The sequence below is a fragment of the Phyllobates terribilis genome, unplaced genomic scaffold (assembly GCF_046119375.1).
Source record: "Phyllobates terribilis strain yellow unplaced genomic scaffold, ASM4611937v1 Scaffold_1__5_contigs__length_1240528914, whole genome shotgun sequence".
Classification (NCBI taxonomy): domain Eukaryota; kingdom Metazoa; phylum Chordata; class Amphibia; order Anura; family Dendrobatidae; genus Phyllobates; species Phyllobates terribilis.
In genome coordinates, this window is record NW_027362761.1 from 716,843,662 (window position 1) to 716,857,891 (window position 14,230).

Consider the following 14,230-nt stretch of genomic DNA (forward strand, 5'->3'; position numbering starts at 1 on the left):
CAAGGGGTATTAAAACCATCTTATTAAGCTACTGCAACCTCCATGTCTCTTCCAAGGGGCATTAAAACTGTCTTGTTAAGCTACTGCAACCTCCACGTCTCTTCCACGGGGCATAAAAACCATCTTGTTAAGCTACTGTGACATACACGACTGTTCCCAGGGGCACTGATATTTGCTTTTTATTCCACTGCGACCTCCACCATTCTTCCAAGGTGCATTAAAATCATCTTCTTTAGCTACGGCGACCTCTACCACTTTTCCCAGGGGTATTGATATTGTCTTTTTATTCCACTGCGACCTTCACCTTTCTTCCAAGGGGCATTAAAACCATCTTGTTAAGCTACTGCAACCTCCACGTCTCTTCCAAGGGGCATTAAAACCGTCTTGTTAAGCTACTGCATCCTCCAGGTCTCTTCCACGGGGCATTAAAACCGTATTCTTAAGCTACCGCAACCTCCACGTCTCTTCCAAGGGGCATTAAAGCCGTCTTGTTAAGCTACTGCGACCTCCACGTCTCTTCCAAGGGGCATTAAAACCGTCTTGCTAATCTACTGCAACCTCCACGTCTCTTCCAAGGGGCACTAAAACCGTCTTGTTAAGCTACCGCAACCTCCACGTCTCTTCCAAGGGGCATTAAAACTGTCTTGTTAAGCTACTGCAACCTCCACGTCTCTTCCAAGGGGCATTAAAACCGTCGTCTTCTTAAGCTACTGCAACCTCCACGTCTCTTCCAAGGGGCATTAAAACCATCTTGTTATGCTACTGCGACCTCGATGTCTCTTCCAAGGGGCATTAAAACCGTCTTGTTAAGCTACTGCGACCTCCACCACTTTTCCCAGGGGCTTTGATGTTGTCTTTTTATTCCTCTGCGACCTCCACGTCTCTTCCAAGGGGCATTAAAACCGTGTTCTTAAGCTACTGTAATCTCCACGTCTCTTCCAAGGGGCATTAAAACCATCTTGTTAAGTTACTGCAACCTCCACGTCTCTTCCAAGGGGCATTAAAACCGTCTTGTTAAGCTACTGTAATCTCCACGTCTCATCCAAGGGGCATTAAAACCGCCTTGAAAAGCTGCTGCAACCTCCACGTCTCTTCCAAGGGGCATTAAACCGTCTTGTTATGCTACTGCGACCTCCAAGTCTCTTCCAAGGGGCATTAAAACTGTCTTGTTAAGCTACTGCGACCTACACCTCTTTTCCCAGGGGCACTGATATTTACTTTTTATTCCACTGCGACCTCCACCATTCTTCCAAGGGGCATTAAAACCATCTTATTTAGCTACGGCGACCTCTCCCACTTTTCCCAGGGGTATTCATATTGTCTTTTTATTCCACTGCGACCTTCACCATTCTTCCAAGGGGCATTAAAACCAACTTGTTAAGCTACTGCAACCTCCACGTCTCTTCCAAGACGCATTAAAACCGTCTTTTTAAGCTATTGCAACCTCCACGTGTCTTCCAAGGGGCATTAAAACCGTCTTGTTAAGCTACAGCGACCTCCACCACTTTTCCCAAAGGCATTGATATTGTCTTTTATTCCACTGCAACCTTCACGTCTCTTCCAAGGGGCAATAAAACCGTCTTGTTAAGCTACTGCAAACTCCACGTCTCTTCCAAGGGGCATTAAAACCATCTTGTTAAGCTACTGCTACCTCCACCACTTTTCCCAAGGGCATTGATATTGTCTTTTATTCCACTGCAACTTCCACGTGTTTTCCAAGGGGCATTAAAACCGTCTTGTTAAGCTACTGCAACCTCCACTTCTCTTCCAAGGGGCATTTAAACCGTCTTGTTAAGCTACTGCGACCTCCACATCTCTTCCTAGGGGCATTAAAACCGCCTTGTTATGCCACTGCGACCTCCACGTCTCTTCCAAGGGGCATTAAAACCGTCTTTTTAAGCTACTGCCACCTCCACCACTTTTCCCAGGGTTATTGATAATGTCTTTTTATTCCACTGCGACCTCCACCATTCTTCCAAGGGGCATTAAAACCGTCTTGTTAACCTACTGCGACCTCCACGTCTCTTCCAAGGGGCATTAAAACCATCTTGTTAAGCTACTGCAATCTCCACGTCTCATCCAAGGGGCACTAAAACCGCCTTGAAAAGCTACAGCGACCTCCACGTCTCTTCCAAGGGGCATTAAACCGTCTTGTTATGCTACTGCGATCTCCATGTCTCTTCCAAGGGGCATTAAAACCGTCTTGTTAAGCTACTGCGACCTACACCACTTTTCCCAGGGGCACTGATATTTACTTTTTATTCCACTGGGACCTCCACCATTGTCCAAGGGGCATTAAAACCATCTTAGTTAGCTACGGCGACCTCTACCACTTTTCCCAGGGGTATTGATATTGTCTTTTTATTCCACTGCGACCTTCACCATTCTTCCAAGGGGCATTTAAACCATCTTGTTAAGCTACTGCAACCTCCACGTCTCTTCCAAGAGGCATTAAAACCGTCTTGCTAAGCTACTGCAACCTCCAGATCTCTTCCAAGGGGCATTAAAACCGTATTGTTAAGCTATTGCGACCTCCACCACTTTTCCCAAGGGCATTGATATTGTCTTTTTATTCCACTGCAAAGTCCACGTTTCTTCTAAGGGGCATTAAAACCGTCTTGTTAAGCTACTGCAACCTCCATGTCTCTTCCAAGGGGCTTTAAAACCGTCTTGTTAAGCTACTGCAACCTCCACGTCTCTTCCAAGGGGCATTAAAACCGTCTTGCTAAACTACTGCGACCTCCACGTCTCTTCCAAGGGGCATTAAAACCGTCTTGTTAATCTACTGCGACCTTCAAGTCTCTTCCAAGGGGCATTAAAACTGTCTTGTTGATCTACTGCGACCTCCACGTCTCTTCCAAGGGGCATTAAAACCGTCTTGTTAAGCTACTGCAACCTTCACGTTTCTTCCAAGGGGCATGAAAACTGTGTTGTTAAGACACTGCAACCTCCACGTCTCTTCCAAGGGGCATTAAAACCGTCTTTTTAAGCTATTGCAACCTCCACGTGTCTTCCAAGGGGCATTAAAACCGTCTTGTTAAGCTACAGCGACCTCCTCCACTTTTCCCCAAAGGCATTGATATTGTCTTTTATTCCACTGCAACCTCCACGTCTCTTCCAAGGGGCAATAAAACCGTCTTCTTAAGCTACTGCAATCTCCACGTCTCTTCCAAGGGGCATTAAAAACGTCTTGTTAAGCTACTGCAACCTCCACGTCTCTTCCAAGGGGCATTAACTGACTTGTTAAGCTACTGCTACCTCCACCACTTTTCCCAAGGGCATTGATATTGTCTTTTATTCCACTGCGATCTCCATGTCTCTTCCAAAGGGCATTAAAACCGTCTTGTTAAGCTACTGCAACCTCCACTTCTCTTCCAAGGGGCATTTAAACCATCTTGTTAAGCTACTGCAACCTCCACGTCTCTTCCAAGGGGCATTAAAACCCTCGTGTTAAGCTACTGCAACCTCCATGTCTCTTCCAAGGGGCTTTAAAACCGTCTTGTTAAGCTACTGCAACCTCCACGTCTCTTCCAAGGGGCATTAAAACCGTCTTGCTAAGCTACTGCATCTTCCATGTTTCTTCCAAGGGGCATTAAAACCGTCTTCTTAAGCTACCGCAACCTCCACGTCTCTTCCAAGCGGCATTAAAACCGTCTTGTTAAGCTACTGCGACCACCACGTCTCTTCCAAGGGGCATTAAAACTGTCTTGTTAAGCTACTGCAACCTTCATGTCTCTTCCAAGGGGCATTAAAACCGTCTTGTTAAGCTACTGCAACCTCCATGTCTCTTCCAAGGGGCATTAACTGTCTCGTTAAGATATTGCGACCTCCACCACTTTTCCCAAGGGCATTGATATTGTCTTTTTATTCCACTGCGACCTCCACATCTCTTCCAAGGGGCATTAAAACCCTCTTGTTAAGCTACTGCAACCTCCATGTCTCTTCCAAGGGGCATTAAAACCGTCTTGTTAAGCTACTGCAACCTCCATGTCTCTTCCAAGGGGCATTAAAACCGTCTTCTTAAGCTACGGCAACCTCCACGTCTCTTCCAAGGGCCATTAAAACCGTCTTGTTAAGCTACTGCGACCTCCACGTCTCTTCCAAGGGGCATTAAAACCGTCTTGTTAATCTACTGCAACCTCCACGTCTCTTCCAAGGGGCATTAAAACCGTCTTGTTAAGCTACTGCAACCTCCACGTCTCTTCCAAGGGGCATTAAAACTGTCTTGTTAAGCTACTGTGACCTCCATGTCTCTTCCAAGGGGCATTAAAATCGTCTTGTTATGCTACTGCGACCTCCACGTCTCTTCCAAGGGGCATTAAAACCATCTTGTTAAGCTACTGCGACCTCCACAACTTTTTTCCAGGTGCAATGATATTGTCTTTTTAATCCACTGCGACCTCCACCATTCTTCCAAGGAGCACTAAAACCATCTTGTTAAGCTACTGCAACCTCCACGTCTCTTCCAAGGGGCATTAAACCACCTTGAAAAGCTACTGAAACATCAACGTCTCTTCCAAGGGGCATTAAAACCGTCTTGTTAAGCTACTGCAACCTCCACGTCTCTTCCAAGGGGCATTAAAACCGTCTTGTTATGCTACTGCAACCTCCACGTCCCTTCCAAGGGGCATTAAAACCGTCTTGTTAAGCTACTGCGACGTCCACCACTTTTCCCAGGGGCACTGATATTTACTTTTTATTCCACTGAGACCTCCACCATCCTTCCAAGGGGCATTAAAACCATCTTATTTAGCTACGGCTACCTCAATCACTTTTCCCAGGGTCATTGATATTGTCTTTTTATTCCACTGCGACCTCCACCATTCTTCCAAGGGGTATTAAAACCATCTTATTAAGCTACTGCAACCTCCATGTCTCTTCCAAGGGGCATTAAAACTGTCTTGTTAAGCTACTGCAACCTCCACGTCTCTTCCACGGGGCATAAAAACCATCTTGTTAAGCTACTGTGACATACACGACTGTTCCCAGGGGCACTGATATTTGCTTTTTATTCCACTGCGACCTCCACCATTCTTCCAAGGTGCATTAAAATCATCTTCTTTAGCTACGGCGACCTCTACCACTTTTCCCAGGGGTATTGATATTGTCTTTTTATTCCACTGCGACCTTCACCTTTCTTCCAAGGGGCATTAAAACCATCTTGTTAAGCTACTGCAACCTCCACGTCTCTTCCAAGGGGCATTAAAACCGTCTTGTTAAGCTACTGCATCCTCCAGGTCTCTTCCACGGGGCATTAAAACCGTATTCTTAAGCTACCGCAACCTCCACGTCTCTTCCAAGGGGCATTAAAGCCGTCTTGTTAAGCTACTGCGACCTGCACGTCTCTTCCAAGGGGCATTAAAACCGTCTTGCTAATCTACTGCAACCTCCACGTCTCTTCCAAGGGGCATTAAAACCGTCTTGTTAAGCTACCGCAACCTCCACGTCTCTTCCAAGGGGCATTAAAACTGTCTTGTTAAGCTACTGCAACCTCCACGTCTCTTCCAAGGGGCATTAAAACCGTCGTCTTCTTAAGCTACTGCAACCTCCACGTCTCTTCCAAGGGGCATTAAAACCATCTTGTTATGCTACTGCGACCTCGATGTCTCTTCCAAGGGGCATTAAAACCGTCTTGTTAAGCTACTGCGACCTCCACCACTTTTCCCAGGGGCTTTGATGTTGTCTTTTTATTCCTCTGCGACCTCCACGTCTCTTCCAAGGGGCATTAAAACCGTGTTCTTAAGCTACTGTAATCTCCACGTCTCTTCCAAGGGGCATTAAAACCATCTTGTTAAGTTACTGCAACCTCCACGTCTCTTCCAAGGGGCATTAAAACCGTCTTGTTAAGCTACTGTAATCTCCACGTCTCATCCAAGGGGCATTAAAACCGCCTTGAAAAGCTGCTGCAACCTCCACGTCTCTTCCAAGGGGCATTAAACCGTCTTGTTATGCTACTGCGACCTCCAAGTCTCTTCCAAGGGGCATTAAAACTGTCTTGTTAAGCTACTGCGACCTACACCTCTTTTCCCAGGGGCACTGATATTTACTTTTTATTCCACTGCGACCTCCACCATTCTTCCAAGGGGCATTAAAACCATCTTATTTAGCTACGGCGACCTCTCCCACTTTTCCCAGGGGTATTCATATTGTCTTTTTATTCCACTGCGACCTTCACCATTCTTCCATGGGGCATTAAAACCAACTTGTTAAGCTACTGCAACCTCCACGTCTCTTCCAAGACGCATTAAAACCGTCTTTTTAAGCTATTGCAACCTCCACGTGTCTTCCAAGGGGCATTAAAACCGTCTTGTTAAGCTACAGCGACCTCCACCACTTTTCCCAAAGGCATTGATATTGTCTTTTATTCCACTGCAACCTTCACGTCTCTTCCAAGGGGCAATAAAACCGTCTTGTTAAGCTACTGCAAACTCCACGTCTCTTCCAAGGGGCATTAAAACCATCTTGTTAAGCTACTGCTACCTCCACCACTTTTCCCAAGGGCATTGATATTGTCTTTTATTCCACTGCGACTTCCACGTGTTTTCCAAGGGGCATTAAAACCGTCTTGTTAAGCTACTGCAACCTCCACTTCTCTTCCAAGGGGCATTTAAACCGTCTTGTTAAGCTACTGCGACCTCCACATCTCTTCCTAGGGGCATTAAAACCGCCTTGTTATGCCACTGCGACCTCCACGTCTCTTCCAAGGGGCATTAAAACCGTCTTTTTAAGCTACTGCCACCTCCACCACTTTTCCCAGGGTTATTGATAATGTCTTTTTATTCCACTGCGACCTCCACCATTCTTCCAAGGGGCATTAAAACCGTCTTGTTAACCTACTGCGACCTCCACGTCTCTTCCAAGGGGCATTAAAACCATCTTGTTAAGCTACTGCAATCTCCACGTCTCATCCAAGGGGCATTAAAACCGCCTTGAAAAGCTACAGCGACCTCCACGTCTCTTCCAAGGGGCATTAAACCGTCTTGTTATGCTACTGCGATCTCCATGTCTCTTCCAAGGGGCATTAAAACCGTCTTGTTAAGCTACTGCGACCTACACCACTTTTCCCAGGGGCACTGATATTTACTTTTTATTCCACTGGGACCTCCACCATTGTCCAAGGGGCATTAAAACCATCTTAGTTAGCTACGGCGACCTCTACCACTTTTCCCAGGGGTATTGATATTGTCTTTTTATTCCACTGCGACCTTCACCATTCTTCCAAGGGGCATTTAAACCATCTTGTTAAGCTACTGCAACCTCCACGTCTCTTCCAAGAGGCATTAAAACCGTCTTGCTAAGCTACTGCAACCTCCAGATCTCTTCCAAGGGGCATTAAAACCGTATTGTTAAGCTATTGCGACCTCCACCACTTTTCCCAAGGGCATTGATATTGTCTTTTTATTCCACTGCAAAGTCCACGTTTCTTCTAAGGGGCATTAAAACCGTCTTGTTAAGCTACTGCAACCTCCATGTCTCTTCCAAGGGGCTTTAAAACCGTCTTGTTAAGCTACTGCAACCTCCACGTCTCTTCCAAGGGGCATTAAAACCGTCTTGCTAAGCTACTGCGACCTCCACGTCTCTTCCAAGGGGCATTAAAACCGTCTTGTTAATCTACTGCGACCTTCAAGTCTCTTCCAAGGGGCATTAAAACTGTCTTGTTGATCTACTGCGACCTCCACGTCTCTTCCAAGGGGCATTAAAACCGTCTTGTTAAGCTACTGCAACCTTCACGTCTCTTCCAAGGGGCATGAAAACTGTGTTGTTAAGACACTGCAACCTCCACGTCTCTTCCAAGGGGCATTAAAACCGTCTTTTTAAGCTATTGCAACCTCCACGTGTCTTCCAAGGGGCATTAAAACCGTCTTGTTAAGCTACAGCGACCTCCTCCACTTTTCCCCAAAGGCATTGATATTGTCTTTTATTCCACTGCAACCTCCACGTCTCTTCCAAGGGGCAATAAAACCGTCTTCTTAAGCTACTGCAATCTCCACGTCTCTTCCAAGGGGCATTAAAAACGTCTTGTTAAGCTACTGCAACCTCCACGTCTCTTCCAAGGGGCATTAACTGACTTGTTAAGCTACTGCTACCTCCACCACTTTTCCCAAGGGCATTGATATTGTCTTTTATTCCACTGCGATCTCCATGTCTCTTCCAAAGGGCATTAAAACCGTCTTGTTAAGCTACTGCAACCTCCACTTCTCTTCCAAGGGGCATTTAAACCATCTTGTTAAGCTACTGCAACCTCCACGTCTCTTCCAAGGGGCATTAAAACCCTCGTGTTAAGCTACTGCAACCTCCATGTCTCTTCCAAGGGGCTTTAAAACCGTCTTGTTAAGCTACTGCAACCTCCACGTCTCTTCCAAGGGGCATTAAAACCGTCTTGCTAAGCTACTGCATCTTCCATGTTTCTTCCAAGGGGCATTAAAACCGTCTTCTTAAGCTACCGCAACCTCCACGTCTCTTCCAAGCGGCATTAAAACCGTCTTGTTAAGCTACTGCGACCACCACGTCTCTTCCAAGGGGCATTAAAACTGTCTTGTTAAGCTACTGCAACCTTCATGTCTCTTCCAAGGGGCATTAAAACCGTCTTGTTAAGCTACTGCAACCTCCATGTCTCTTCCAAGGGGCATTAACTGTCTCGTTAAGATATTGCGACCTCCACCACTTTTCCCAAGGGCATTGATATTGTCTTTTTATTCCACTGCGACCTCCACATCTCTTCCAAGGGGCATTAAAACCCTCTTGTTAAGCTACTGCAACCTCCATGTCTCTTCCAAGGGGCATTAAAACCGTCTTGTTAAGCTACTGCAACCTCCACGTCTCTTCCAAGGGGCATTAAAACCGTCTTGCTAAGCTACTGCATCCTCCATGACTCTTCCAAGGGGCATTAAAACCGTCTTCTTAAGCTGCCGCAACCTCCACGTCTCTTCCAAGGGGCATTAAAACTGTCTTGATAAGCTACTGTGACCTCCACGTCTCTTCCAAGGGGCCTTAAACCCGTCTTGTTAAGCTACTGCAACCTTCACGTCTCTTCCAAGGGGCATTAAAACCATCTTGTTAAGCTACTGCAACCTCCACGTCTCTTCCAAGGGACATTAAAACCGTCCTGTTAAGCTACTGCAACCCCCACGTCTCTTCCAAGGGGCATTAAAACTGTCTTGTTAAGCTACTGCAACCTCCACGTCTCTTCCAAGGGGCATTAAAACCGTCTTTTTAAGCTATTGCAACCTCCAAGTGTCTTCAAAGGGGCATTAAAACCGTCTTGTTAAGCTACAGCGACCTCCACCACTTTTCCCAAAGGCATTGATATTGTCTTTTATTCCACTGCAACCTCCACGTCTCTTCCAAGGGGCAATAAAACCGTCTTGTTAAGCTACTGCAACCTCCACGTCTCTTCCAAGGGGCATTAAAACCATCTTGTTAAGCTACTCTGACCTCCACCACTTTTCCCAAGGGCATTGATATTTTCTTTTATTCCACTGCGACCTCCACGTCTCTTCCAAGGGGCATTAAAACTGTCTTGTTAAGCTACTGCAACCTCCATGTCTCTTCCAAGGGGCATTAAAACTGTCGTGTTAAGCTACTGCAACCTCCACGTCTCTTCCAAGGGGCATTAAAACCATTTTGTAAAGCTACTGCAACCTCCACGTCTCTTCCAACGGGCATTAAAACCGTCTTGTTAAGCTAATGCAACCTCCACGTCTCTTCCAATGGGCATTAAAACCGTCTTGCTATGCTACTGCGACCTCCACCACTTTTCCCAACGGCATTGATATTGTCTTTTATTCCACTGCGACCTCCACGTCTCTTCCAAGGGGCATTAAAACCGTCTTGTTAAGTTACTGCAACCTCCACGTCTCTTCCACGGGGCAGTAAAACCATCTTGTTAAGCTACTGTAACCTCCACGTCTCTTCCAAGGTGCATTAAAACTGTCTTGTTAAGCTGCTGCAACCTCCATCTCTCTTCCAAGGGGCATTAAAACTGTCTTGTTAAGCTACTGCAACCTCCACGTCTCTTCCAAGGGGCATTAAAACCATTTTGTAAAGCTACTGCAACCTCCACGTCTCTTCCAAGGGGCATTAAAACTGTCTTGTTAAGCTACTGCAACCTCCACGTCTCTTCCAACGGGCATTAAAACCGTCTTGTTAAGCTATTGCAACCTCCAAGTCTCTTCCAATGGGCATTAAAACCGTCTTGTTATGCTACTGCGACCTCCACCACTTTTCCCAACGGCATTGCTATTGTCTTTTATTCCACTGCGACCTCCACGTCTCTTCCAAGGGGCATTAAAACCGTCTTGTTAAGCAACTGCAACCTCCACGTCTCTTCCAAGGGGCATTAAAACCATCTTGTTAAGCTACTGTAACCTCCATGTCTCTTCCAAGGGGCATTAAAACTGTCTTGTTAAGCTGCTGCAACTTCCATGTCTCTTCCAAGGGGCATTAAAACCGTGTTGTTAAGCTACTGCAACCTCCACGTCTCTTCCAAAGGGCATTAAAACCGTCTTGTTAAGCTACTGCGACCTCCACCACTTTTCCCAAGGGCATTGATATTGTCTTTTATTCCAATGCGACCTCAACGTCTCTTCCGAGGGGCATTAAAACCTTCTTGATAAGCTACTGCGACCTCCACCACTTTCCCCATGGGCATTAAAACCATCTTGTTAAGCTACTGCGACCTCCACCATTCTTCCAAGGGGCATTAAATCCGTCTTCTTAAGCTACTGCAACCTCCACGTCTTTTCCAAGGGGCATTAAAACCGTCTTGTTAAGCTACTGCAACCTCCACCACTTTTTCCAAGGGCATTGATATTGTCTTTTATTCCACTGCGACCTCAACGTCTCTTCCGACGGGCATTAAAACCGTCTTGTTAAGCTACTTCGACCTCCACCACTTTACCCATGGGCATTAAAACCGTCTTGTTAAGCTACTGCGACCTCCACCATTCTTCCAAGGGGCATTAAATCCGTCTTCTTAAGCTACTGCAACCTCCAAGTCTCTTCCAAGGGGCATTAAAACCGTCTTGTTAAGCTACTGCATCCTCCACGTCTCTTCCAAGGAGCATTAAAACTGTCTTCTTGAGCTATTGCAACCTCCACGTCTTTTCCAAGGGGAATTTAAACCATCTTGTTAAGCTACTTCAACCTCCATGTCTCTTCCAAGGGGCATTAAAACCGTCTTGTTAAGCTACTGCAACCTCCACTTCTCTTCCAAGGGGAATTAAAACCGTCTTGTTAAGCTACTGCAACCTCCACGTCTCTTTCAAGGGGCATTAAAACCGTCTTGTTAAGCTACTGCGACCTCCACGTCTCTTCCAAGGGGCATTAAAACTGTCTTGCTATGCTACTGCGACCTCCACATCTCTTCCAAGGGGCATTAAAACCGTCTTGTTAAGCTACTGTAACCTCCAAGTCTTTTCCAAGGGGCATTAAAACCATCTTGTTTTGCCACTACGACGTCCACGTCTCTTCCAAGGGGCATTAAAACCGTCTTGTTAAGCTACTGCCACCTCCACCACTTTTCCCAGGGGCATTGATATTGCCTTTTTATTCCACTGCGACCTCCACCATTCTTCCAAGGGGCATTAAAACCGCCTTGAAAAGCTACTGAAACCTCCACGTCTCTTCCAAGGGGCATTAAAACCGTCTTGTTAAGCTATTGCAACCTCGACGTCTCTTCCAAGGGGCATTAAAACCGTCTTGTTATGCTACTGCGACCTCCATGTCTCTTCCAAGGGGCATTAAAACCGTCTTGTTAAGCTACTGCGACCTACACCACTTTTCCCAGGGGCACTGATATTTTCTTTTTATTCCACTGCGACCTCCACCATTCATCCAAGGGGCATTAAAACCATCTTATTTAGCTACGGCGACCTCTACCACTTTTCCCAGGGGTATTGATATTGTCTTTTTATTCCACTGCGACCTTCACCATTCTTCCTAGGGGCATTAAAACCATCTTGTTCAGCTACTGCAACCTCCACGTCTCTTCCAAGAGGCATTAAAACCATCTTGTTAAGCTACTGCAACCTCCACGTCTCTTCCAAGGGGCATTAAAACCGTCTTGTTAAGCTATTGCGACCTCAACCACTTTTCCCAAGGGCATTGATATTGTCTTTTTATTCCACTGCGACCTCCACGTCTCTTCTAAGGGGCATTAAAACCCTCTTGTTAAGCTACTGCGACCTCCACGTCTCTTCCAAGGGGCATTCAAACCGTCTTGTTAAGCTACTGCAACCTCCACGTCTCTTCCAAGGGGCATTAAAACTGTCTTGTTAAGCTACTGCATCCTCTACGTCTGTTCCAAGGGGCATTAAAACCGTCTTCCTAAGCTACCGCAACCTCCACGTCTCTTCCAAGGGGCATTAAAACTGTCTTGTTAAGCTACTGCGACCTCCACGTCTCTTCCAAGGGGCATTAAAACCGTCTTGTTAATCTACTGCAACCTCCACGTCTCTTTCTAGGGGCATTAAAACCGTCTTGTTAAGCTACTGCAACCTCCACGTCTCTTCCAAGGGGCATTAAAACCGTCTTGTTAAGCCACTGCAACCTCCACGTCTCTTCCAAGGGGCATTATAACCGTCTTGTTAAGCTATTGCAACCTCCACGTCTCTTCCAATGGGCATTAAAACCGTCTTGCTATGCTACTGCGACCTCCACCTCTTTTCCCAACGGCATTGATATTGTCTTTTATTCCACTGCGACCTCCACGTCTCTTCCAATGGGCATTAAAACCGTCTTGTTAAGCTACTGCGACCACCACGTCTCTTCCAAGGGGCATTAAAACTGTCTTGTTAAGCTACTGCAACCTTCATGTCTCTTCCAAGGGGCATTAAAACCGTCTTGTTAAGCTACTGCAACCTCCATGTCTCTTCCAAGGGGCATTAACTGTCTCGTTAAGATATTTCGACCTCCACCACTTTTCCCAAGGGCATTGATATTGTCTTTTTATTCCACTGCGACCTCCACATCTCTTCCAAGGGGCATTAAAACCCTCTTTTTAAGCTACTGCAACCTCCATGTCTCTTCCAAGGGGCATTAAAACCGTCTTGTTAAGCTATTGCAACCTCCACGTCTCTTCCAAGGGGCATTAAAACCGTCTTGCTAAGCTACTGCATCCTCCATGACTCTTCCAAGGGGCATTAAAACCGTCTTCTTAAGCTGCCGCAACCTCCACGTCTCTTCCAAGGGGCATTAAAACCGTCTTGATAAGCTACTGTGATCTCCACGACTCTTCCAAGGGGCCTTAAACCCGTCTTGTTAAGCTACTGCAACCTTCACGTCTCTTCCAAGGGGCATTAAAACCATCTTGTTAAGCTACTGCAACCTCCACGTCTCTTCCAAGGGACATTAAAATTGTCCTGTTAAGCTACTGCAACCCCCACGTCTCTTCCAACGGGCATTAAAACTGTCTTGTTAAGCTACTGCAACCTCCACGTCTCTTCCAAGAGGCATTAAAACCGTCTTTTTAAGCTATTGCAACCTCCAAGTGTCTTCCAAGGGGCATTAAAACCGTCTTGTTACGCTACAGCGACCTCCACCACTTTTCCCAAAGGCATTGATATTGTCTTTTATTCCACTGCAACCTCCACGTCTCTTCCAAGGGGCAATAAAACCGTCTTGTTAAGCTACTGCAACCTCCACGTCTCTTCCAAGGGGCATTAAAACCATCTTGTTAAGCTACTCTGACCTCCACCACTTTTCCCAAGGGCATTGATATTTTCTTTTATTCCACTGCGACCTCCACGTCTCTTCCAAGGGGCATTAAAACTGTCTTGTTAAGCTACTGCAACCTCCACGTCTCTTCCAAGGGGCATTAAAACTGTCGTGTTAAGCTACTGCAACCTCCACGTCTCTTCCAAGGGGCATTAAAACCATTTTGTAAACCTACTGCAACCTCCACGTCTCTTCCAACGGGCATTAAAACCGTCTTGTTAAGCTAATGCAACCTCCACGTCTCTTCCAATGGGCATTAAAACCGTCTTGCTATGCTACTGCGACCTCCACCACTTATCCCAACGGCATTGATATTGTCTATTATTCCACTGCGACCTCCACGTCTCTTCCAAGGGGCATTAAAACCGTCTTGTTAAGTTACTGCAACCTCCACGTCTCTTCCACGGGGCAGTAAAACCATCTTGTTAAGCTACTGTAACCTCCACGTCTCTTCCAAGGGGCATTAAAACTGTCTTGTTAAGCTGCTGCAACCTCCATGTCTCTTCCAAGGGGC